Source organism: Uranotaenia lowii, chromosome 3 (genome assembly GCF_029784155.1).
Source record: "Uranotaenia lowii strain MFRU-FL chromosome 3, ASM2978415v1, whole genome shotgun sequence".
NCBI lineage: Eukaryota > Metazoa > Arthropoda > Insecta > Diptera > Culicidae > Uranotaenia > Uranotaenia lowii.
The window spans coordinates 309,490,239-309,501,641 of NC_073693.1; positions in this window are offsets into that span (position 1 = coordinate 309,490,239).

Here is an 11,403-nt window from a genome sequence, read left to right on the forward strand (position 1 = left end):
ATGTCACAATAACAGAAGATGGTAAATGTTATTTTTTGGAGGACACATATCAGAAAGCGAAAATGTAAGTTCAATTTGTTGTGTAAGTTTATTTGTTCTACTATTTAACAGTTGTTTTCAGTTTCAGATTCATCCGCTGGGACATATATGTTGAAGCGCGCATACTTTGATCCCGGTAGACCGAAGCAATGGGAAAAAAACAAAATCCCCCAAAATGTTTCCTAATTAATTTTACAGCAGAGAAATTAACCACGTAAGTAATTTGATATTTTTTAAATATTTATAAAGTTCTCTCGGTTGAAAAAAGAACCCGATTTAGAATTTGACGATTTTTTTTCCAATTTTGTTTCAGGGCCAGGGTGGCGTTTTCTGGAAACGGCGGAGCAGCAGCATCAATTGCATTAAAAAATGTTCCACTAATGTGATAAATGATAAAATTTAAAAAAAAAAACATATGTTTTATTAAAAATATAAAGGAAAAACAATGCATTAACTGTTCAAATTAATTTTTATTTATATTGGAATCTACAATTTCCGACGTTCATGGGGATCAGCATTACGTTAAAAAAAGCCATACGAATGATTGACTAAAAATTCCTGTTGGATTCTCGAAGCTGACGCGATCGCTAAATCAGCCATTTATCCATTTGTGGCAACGTATAATCAGATTTTTGGCTTGATTGTTTTTTTGGGAACAGAACCAAACAATCACATTGATGGTCCTGTAGACGCGTAATATAACTGATAATTCTATATATTTTTCTCCGTGTATCAGTGTAAAAAAGCTAATTGTAAATAGTTGCAAAAAATAATATAAAAATAAAAAAGATGCAAAACGTTGAAAAACAATTCAAAAATAACAAAAAGGCAAGAATTTTATTTTTGAATTTATTTATTCAATGCTTTTTAAATGTTAATATTTTTTGTCATTCTCGTCATTAACTTTAAACATTTTTGATGAGGTTGTCTAATTTGCCATTTTTGTCATTTTATAACCTTTAACCACTTTATCATTTTATTAATGAGATAATTTCTGTCCTTTCTTGTCGTTTGTGTTATTTTAACGTTCAATAAATTTAATTATTTTTGTGATTTTTTTTAAAATAATTTAGAATTGGTAATCTTTTAAATTTCGCATGTCTTTAAAGCATATTAAAAGAAAATTTAAAAGAACAATAGAAAATTTACAAGAATAACAAAAGAACTACAAATTACAACAATTACAGAAACATACAGAAACACCGGAAAAATCGTAATGTCTTAAACTGTAAATTTTGTCATTTTTGTGTTTTTGTCATATTTTGGTATTTTTTTAATTGTTGTAATTTTTTAAAACTTTTTCAACCTTCGCCGTTTTGTCAGTTTTTTGTATTTTTGTAAAATGTAATAAAAAATAAAAAAAATAAAAATACAATGAATTACCAAAATTGCAAGAAAAAACGTCAAAACCAAATCATAAAGCTAAAAAATTTAAAAATTACAAAAAATTCACAAAATCATAACAAATATACTATACACACTACAAATGTTACAATAATAAAAAAAAATTAACTTGTTATAAAAATTAAATTAAATACCAAAATTTTAAATTTAATTACATTAAATTACACACTAATTAAACTTTTATTCTTCCTTCGTCCCATCATACCTTAGGTTGCCAGAACTTTTTTCAGCATGTATCCGGGCCAGACAATCCGGCAATTTTTTATAAAAAAAAACCTGGCAAAATCCGGGCCTTTCATTTCTAAATCGAGACCGAAAATCCAGGCAATATCCGGGCAAATTTAGTCAAAACCCAGAAATAATTCAACAAAAATCAAAATAGAAGAATTTAAAAAAAGAATTTTTTTCATCAAAATTCAAAAACAAATTTGAAATCGTATTTAAGACTTCGAAAAATGATTTCAAGATTATTTTTGCAAAATCTGTTCAAAAATTTTTGTTTTGGTGGCTAGATAAAAAAAATTGCAACACAATTTAAATTTTTTTTGTTACACTTGCCAAATAAAGTGAAAATTTCCTAGCAAAATCCGGGCATTTTTCAATGAAATCCTTCGGGGCCGGGGCCGGACTGTTCTAAAATTTTGTATCAAATATCCGGGCATACCCGGATAAAACGGGGCAATTTGGCAACCTTAATCATACCGCTATTTGCCATAAAAAGAAATTCTAAGAAAACTTTCAACGCTTTTGAAAATGTACTTTCTCTTCAGAGGTGAAACAGGCAGCTCAACTAGTGGGAAGCATTCTGAGATATCAGAGATTGAGAATAAATCACGTTATTTAAAAGTTCAATCCTCAGTTAAACAGGAAATTACCATCGCTGTTTGAAAAACCCGTAAAAGTGGTAAAAGGTCCAAGCGTAGATACTATCGACCTCGATGTTCCATTTTTATCCTGACATCCATATTTTCCAAACCAGTCAATTGAGGTGCAAATTTTCATAAGCGCATATTTTAGAACCTATATTGAGCATTTCCAACAAACACAGAAAAAAGTTCTAACTATCGTGCTGCTGACAAATGCGATGATGAATAAAATGAATCCTAAAATAACTAAGCCCAATTTAAAAGCCTTATATATTTTTTATCATAATTCGAATCAAAATGCAGTCTTCGGATGAAATATTTGTCATAGTTTAGGCTTTCGGATAAACACTTAAAAAAAAATTGGCCGTAAGGGACCAAATTTATTGATGAAAAACTGGATTTTCATGTTCCTCTCGAACAAAATGTTTCAAAATCCTAGACAAACATCAGACTCGTTGAGCGACCCTTTCCCGTGATCCGATCGGACCCAAATTTGGCATGAGACCTTGTAGGTACTAGCCCAGCCCTAGGATCAATTTTAGCCTGCAGCGCATAACATTTCACAGGTTTGGAATTACCCATACAAATTTGGGAGCAGACACATGTTTCCTATATCAACATTGGAGCAATTTTTATGTAGAAATATCTTACAGCTTTTGAGAAAATGGTATTATAATAGCAGAAATAAAAAAAGCCTATTTTTGAAACCAGCATGTTTCCCTCAAACTGGACAGATTGATATGTTGATTTGTCAACCATTTCGTCAATCGACTTACCGCTATGCGCATTTAGGAACACTTCCCCCTTTATAAATTTTTGAGTTAATAATTCCAAACGATGCATCATCCTTCCATCTTCTGTTGATGGAAATTTCAGATTTAAAGATTTTCATTTCCATAGTTTTCGGATTTAACTGCTACTAAAGCATGGATCACTACAAATCTGGACGCATTAAAACGGGTCTATCTCGGAGCTATGTAAACGAAATCAAAATGTTTTGTACTTTAAATGTAGGGATTTTATTGCACTGTAAAGGAATTTTTAAACTTTCCGTCCAGTACCACTCATATTTTTTTTGAAACCCCATTCGCTGAACTCAGCGGCCATTTTGTTCCACAATCTCTTCATCTCTGTTGCATCCCGAGTCGTCCTACCATTCTTCTTCATCTTCTGCTTGACAATTACCCAAAAATTTTCGATAGAGCGGAATTGAGGGCTTGTACATTCCGGAGTCCATGGTCTGGTTTTTCACAAAAACCGGGGTTTTTCGTCCGCAGCTGCAAATACCTTACCAGATCAAACATTTTCTTGCAAACTTATCGACGAATACGAATTCGAACTTGCCGGGGAAATCACCCCGACCAGTGCAGTGCAGTACTGCAGTGGCTTTATAAAATTTTTGACTAGGAAGCTGCCCAAAATCCATCTTCACGTACGTTTCGTCATCCATGAGTATTAGACTGCCCCAAATTTGTATGGGAAATTCAAAACCTGTGAAATGTTATGCGCTGCAGGCTAAAATTGATCCTAGGCCTAGTACAAGATCTCATGCCAAATTTGGGCCAGATCGGATCACGGGAAGGGGTCGCTCAACGAGCCTGAAGTTTGTATGGGATTTTGAAACATTTTGTTCGGGAGAAACATGAAAAACCAGTTTTTCATCAATAACTTTGGTTCCCTACGGCCGATTTCTTTCAAAAACGGGTTTTCTTATAGCCTAAATTATGAAAAACATTTCAGCCGAAGACTGCATATCGATAAGAGTTAAGACAAAAAAGTTATTGGACTTCCAAAATGGGCTAACTTTTTTAAGGATGGTATTCATCACTGTAAATGAGTCGGGGCGGTCGAACTTAATGACGCCTCATTAGCAATGATGAATACCACCGTTAAAAAAGTTAGCCCATTTTGGAAGTCCAATAACTTTTTTGTCTTAACTCTTATCGATATGCAGTCTTCGAATGAAATGTTTTTCAAAGTTTAGGCTTTAAGAAAACCCGTTTTTGAAAGAAATCTGCCGACGGGAACCAAAGTTATTGATGAAAAACTGGTTTTTCATGTTTCTCCCGAACAAAATGTCTCAAAATCCCATACAAACTTCAGGCTCGTTGAGCGACCCCTTCCCGTGATCCGATCTGGCCCAAATTTGGCATGAGATCTTGTACTAGGCCTAGGATCAATTTTAGCCTGCAGCGCATAACTTTTTCAAAAGTCGGGTCATTTGGGGCACTCTAATGAGTATGCATCCGTCGTACTTCGTGTGAATCTTGTTGTATAACTTCCGGGCACGTCCTTTGGCTACTAAATTTTGCTTCAATGTCCGGTTTGGTTGCTTATTTACTGGCCCGATAGGATCGTATTCCTTCGCGCAGATGAATTCTTCTAACGGTGCACCGGTCGGCGTTCTTGTCGATGTCGTAGTCCGATCCGACTACCCTGTGTTTGCCTTGATCGTTCTCAACACCTTCAAATGCAGTTTCTGATCCTTAATTCCACTATGACGCTTGGTATGAACCTGCCGATCGATAGTATGCATTCCACGGAAACGTTTAAGAACGCTGCACACGGTTGATTTGACCATTTTTAACGATTTCGCAATTTTTGAACCCGACCACGTCGGGTTTTTGACTTGAGTGTCCAAAATTAATTTTCGTCTCGCGGCTTCCATCACGTGTAACTTTTTTGGAACAAAACGAATCGTAATGAAATTTTCAGCACTGATAGAGGATACATTTCCGAACAAAGTAACTGTCAAAAAATTCCAGATCCGACAACTAGGGGCGCTATGGTACACAGAATTTTTTTTTGACTATTACGTGTCACTGAAAACTGCAACCTTTAAAATAAATCTCCTGTAATTAACAAAACCTGTAATTTTAAATTGTTTTCCTTGAAAGTTAACGAAGATTCATTAATTATTACAGCAAATGTCCTGTAAAAGAGTTGTACACTAAAAATTAAATGTCACGTAAAGATGTTTCCGACCTGTAAAATTACGGTGAATGTCCTGCTCATTTTCGTTACAGGACATTTGCGTAATTTTACAGGAAATGATTTTTGCTGTGTATAATAAACAGTGCGTCCAGATTTGTAGTGATCCATGTTTTAATGTTTATTCTCGGAAATACTTTGCAGGCGCTTATATCCAAGTTTTTGTTGAAATCTTTACAACCATTCTGATTACTTAAAGCTGATGGGATTTGTTTAACAAATTTAAGCAAAGCACTCCCATCTCGTTTTTATAATCCCGGAAATGTTGTTTTCCTTTCCCACGAAAAGTAAGCAAGTTAGAACGCCACGCTCTATTTCAATCACTGTCCATCAGAGGATGAACGGAGAAAAAAAAAAATTAATCCACTTTCCATCAAACGAGATAAAAGGTATTGTAACCACAACAGACTCTTCCTTACACCTCTACCAGAAATAAACAGCAAATCATACAAAAGCACACGACCAGTTCAGCCTCGGCTAACTTCAAATGAAGAATCACAAACCAATTGAAAAGTTTTAAAAGCTAATCCACCGAAAACATGCGTTTCCCAGCACGCAGCGCACCCACAATAACAACAACGACGAGCACCCTTTGGCAGAACGTCCCCTTACCCTTAAAGGAGGAAATCCTTCTGCCTATTAACAATTTTCACGCAAACATCATTATCAAAATGAAGAGGAATCTTTCTCATTCCGCACATTGACTGGTACAAATGATGATGGGTGAAAATTGTACGCTAACTATCGGCGGAAGCATATGCTTCTCAGTGAGCAATTTCCTCACTTTGAGGGGTGCGCTACCCTAATTTTCCCATCCGCTTTTCAATTTCCTTTGAGGACATCAGACACTCCCCTCCCTCCCTAGACCATACGTAGAGTTTTTACTGTGTGGACGACATTCACGCACAATTGCATCCGTTGGTTGGTTTTTTTTGGCACGGTTGGGAAGCAAAACACCATAAATATAATATTAAATGCAAATAAAAACAAATCCTAATCCAATTCCGGGGAACGAACGGCGGGAGTGCGTCCTGTGCTCATGAGAATTGGTTATGGTTTTTTTTTCATTCGCCAAAGACTCAGGTTTGGGAAAAGTGTTGGTGATGAGTATCAATAAAAATTAATTCTTGGAGAAATGTTAATTGATTATCCGAAATTTGAAGGAAACGTTTTATTCATATGAAGTACATAACTGAAGTTGGGAAATCATTTTAAAAAACTGTATAATATAAATAAAAGATAGAATACAAAAAACAGCACAAAAAATCACAAGTAACAAGCTGACTCCGTGTGCTTTGCTATTTTTTTTTTCTAAAAATCAATGAAATGTGTGGAAAAAGAAGTATTTCTAAATTAATTTTTCGATATTTTTATAATGAGAGCTGTTACATGAAATTTGAAATGCAGTACAAAAAAGAAGAAATTTTTTTGAATGATTTTTATCATAACTTGATCTGAAATTTAATTTTGATCCATTGTTTCAAATATAAAATTAAGAAATGGTTTTTGTTTTCCACTGCTTGAGGAACATTTATTGTAACCATAAAAAGTGGAAAGTATTCCTAAATGCGCATATTGGGTAATATGCGCATTAGACCGCCGCAAAAAATTACTCTCATATGTTTTTTAGATGCCTTTTGGGTCACCAAGCATCAGTGTAAAATATTAGATTATTTGATTGATACCTGAGTTAGCGCAACGCGTTCCAATTTTGTATGGAAATTTGTATGGAAGAAGAAATTTTTGCACATTAAATCATCCAGGAAATTCGAATAAGCTTAAAATTAAGTCGGTTTTTTATTTTTGATTTTGACTATTCTAAAGCTTCATTTTTTGCTAACATGACAAACAGCTTAAAATTTCATGAAAAAAGATATAACCATTTCAAAAATAAGAAATCTTAATCGATTGAAAAGTATTTAAAAATTGCAGACTTTGCTTGCTTGAGCTGATAATAATTGCATGAAATGTTTTTGCAAAGGTTATATACATGAATAAATTCTCTAGCAATACAAAGCAGTTTTTTAAGATTTTTTATTTTCATCCTGCGCCTACACAGCTTTCAAATAAGCAGACAAAAACGAAAATATTTTTAAAAAAATTTAGAAAAAAAAATTCTATAACTTTTCTGGGATACAACTGAAGTTTGTGCTTTGTTCACATGAATTGTACTGTAAGATTCAAGAAATATTTTTCATCCAAAGTTATATTTTTTTGGAACTTTAAGTACATCTCTGGCGATTTTTGAATGAAAAATTTTGTTTCCCATACAAATTTCCATACAAAATAAAAATTCGTTGCGCTAATTCAGGACTGAATGGACCGCTTCCAAGAATTTTATTGCTATTTCTGATAGCAAAAACAACCAAAAAAAGATATGGGAGGTGTGTAATTTAAGAATTTGAAATTTCCATACAAAGCTTGCAGCGGTCTTATGCGCATACAGCCGATTGAGGAAATGATTGATAGATCAACATATCAAATCAGTGCAGTTTTAGGCTCAGCTGGTTCTGACACATGACATGAAATTTTTTTTATTGTCATATAAAGTAAAAAAATCATAAAGGATTTTTAACAGTTAAAATATATTGAACTTTAATACTCATGCGTTCAGAATCTCTAAACAAAAATGTTTATGGTTTTCTATCTTATTCATATGAAAATAAGAAATTCTTCAAATTGAAGCTTTCAGCAAAAATATAAAAAATAAGATATTAGAATGAGAGACAGGTTTTGAATGCCCATATCAGGGAGGTTAAAGTTTTTACTTTTCATAATTGAATCCATAAATCTACGCCCTTATTACAACCTTCAAGTGAAAATAGAAGAGCTTAATACTGATCTGATTAATATATGATTTGAACCAAATATTATTTTGATATATGGCCCATGGTATTCCTAACAATGTTTTATGCAAGAGAACTTAGTGATATCTAAAATTTTGCTAACATTTCAGCTTTGTCGTAGCTTAACGTCTGTTTCTACCATTTTCTAATAAATTTTAGGAAAATATCGCAAGTGGAACTGAAATATAGCTAGATACATAAATATGCGCATTTGGCCCGCCTGGTTTCGGAATTCTGTTTTTTTTTGTCTTCGTTTCTTATAAAATCAGACTTCAGACTGCAGATCAGTTTTCAGACTGCTAGGTATCTGTTGGAATATGGTAGAAAATGAGTATTCTCCTTATACCGTATTTGTTTTCTCCCCTCGTTCCGTGTTCCACCGTACTCGAACAAACACAAATCATCGCCAGTGTATTGCTACCTCACCCCCTCACACGCTCTCTCGCAACACTGACAAAATTTTCAGGGCAACACCGCCCGGTGGCAGTGCAACATCAGGTCAAAACCAGTGCAACACTATCCGAATAAACAAACAGTTTGACAGCACCGTGAGGGAAACCAAATCATCCCTGAAATATTTCTTGTATCTAAATAATCTCCTTTCCCAAATTTGTAAAGATCTGCTCGATTAGCACTCAAGTTATGCATTGTATGGGAGCTCCTCTTCCACCTTCCTATTGCTCCAGTAAAAGGAGAGAGAAACCTTAAACAATTATAGAAAAAAATCTACTCATACTCATACCCTCTGCTGTTAAATTTGAATAATAAGTTCTTAAGTTATCCAAAAATATTGTATGAAAGCCTCCTCCTCCCCCTCTTTCCATTGAAGGAAGAGAGAAGGCTCGAAACATTAAAAAAAAACATTTCTTATGCTCAAACATACTCCCATGTCAAATTTGGTTTGGTTTTTTCGATTAGATTTCGAGTTAGGCAAAAATTTGTATGGGAGACTCCTTCCCCCCTTCTCGTCCTGCCGGTGGAGGAGGGATGGGTTTCAAAACATCGTATAAACATTTCTCGTCTCTTGATATCTTCCTATGTCAAATATGGTTTTATTTGTATTAAATTGTATAGGAAACTCCTTTCCTTTTATATCTCCCAATCGAAGGGAGAGTTGTCCCATATAAACCAATTTTTATCATGAAAGGAAGTTACAAATAGTTTTTCCTGCAGTACGCACTATCGATTTAAGAGTGCGCATCGATCGCTTTTAATGAAATGCAATCCCAGTTGGAAAGTTCCACCCAAATTTCAAGGAAAAATAGGCAGTTTCGACGATACAATCGTACTAAACATGTAAATTTTTCTTACATGGAATTGTTCATAAAATTTTGGCAAGGTTCGCAATACCGACGATAGGTGGCAATATTAGGCAAAATGATCAAATTTTTGCTCTAAGTGTCATGTCAGTGAGATCAGTGGTACCACTCCCTCCTTCCAGTGGGGAGATAGGAAGGGGAAAGGGACTCCTTTGCAATTTTTGGCATAACTTGAGAACTAATCAAGCAAATGGAGCTAGTAGAATTTTTTGTAGTATTTTTCATCCCTAAATGTATGCAGCATCCTTATGCTTTTTCTTTAAGGGGGGGGGGGGGGGGGGGTCTAACGGGTAAAAAAAACACCATTTTCACGATGTTTTTCTAGAGCTATCGTTCAAACAAATGTATTCAATTTGTTTGCATTATACAAAGCATTGTTAAAAGAACATTTAGTAATTTTTTCGTAGAAAAATATTGAAAAATGAACCGGTGACGGAGCACTTTCGAGGATGCCTTTTAGAAAACAGGATTTGCGGTGGACACTGTATCTCAGCACAGAATCATCTGAAAGCAAAAAATCAGAGCAAAATATTTTTAATAGATGTTTTTCTGAACCCCAACGTTTTTATTTAACTTAAAAAAAAATTTATGAAATTTCTGTGGCTGTTTGAAGTAAAAACTACGATTTTTCACGAAAAAATCCGCCATTTTTTATCTGTAAAGTCTTCCCAAAGTAAAAAAAAAATAAAAGAAAAACGTTGGGGTCTGGTATTTAATGTGTAGAAAATATGTTTCAAATTTGAAAAGAATCGGATAAGTAGTTTTCAAATGACGATGTCCACGGACTTTAAAAATGTGCTTTCGAGAAAAACGCGTTTGAAGTTTCTGCTCTTGCTTTCTTGCAGTATTAGATAGGAGGAGACAAAGGCCTATAATTTCTACAGTTTTGCTTCAATTGACTTGAAAATTTGACACAACATTCTTGAAATGTTTTACAATAAGAAAATAAAAAAATAAAAAATCGATGTTTTGAAAGTGTTAGACCCTAAAACCACCCCCCCCCCCCCCCCCCCCTTAATAACATTTTTGACAGAAAAAAAAATGTGAGATAATTTGCAGTAATTTTTGTTAATGTTAATGTTAATTTGTCAAATAACAATACCCTTCGAATTAAACAAAAACAAAAATTACTGCAATTGGTGTTTTATGGGTAATGACATCACAAATTTATTAAAAACTATAAATTTTCAAACGTTTCCTTAACATTTTTCATCAAACACAAAGTTTGTTGCAACTTATACCCTTTTTTCTTAGTAGGGTGAAAGTCGTATATTTTTGTAAATTATAAAATAACTGGTGAAACCAATAATTCTTTTTAATACGTCAATTTGATGTCCCATCAACCTTAAAACATTAAGTTTTTAGAAGCCATTGAATTTGAAAAGTGTTGCATGATGCCCCAGTTGACGGTAACTTTCGGTAGGTTTCGAGTTCGATTTCTGGTCGAGGCGATTTATTTTTCGTCATACCATAAGAGGGGTTCTACTGTATTTCTTTCCTTTTTGTTATAAAACTACCCTTATTTCGAAAACATGGTTTGAGTTAGTGTTGTTGTTAAAGTCACACTATTAAAAAGAAGCCAGTTTCGACAAAAATAACGAAAATTGAGAACTGATTGAACAACGCATGAGGAAGAAATTAGAAATCTGAACTTCTTAGAAATTAAGATAAAAACACAAAAAATACAAATCGTTGATAAATGATATTTAAAACTTGAAATTAGAATATAAATGAGCTACTCGCAAAAAAAAAGATAAAACAGGCTCTATTAAATAGCAGTATCTACCAAGAATTGTGAATTGACAGAAATTTCCAAATTGAAAATTTAAACGAAAAGAATACAAAACTTTAATATTCATTATGAAACTTGATTAGCATTTAATAAATTGAAAATAGATTGAAAGGAAAGTGAAAAATTTATGGATGGAGAAAGGAGTG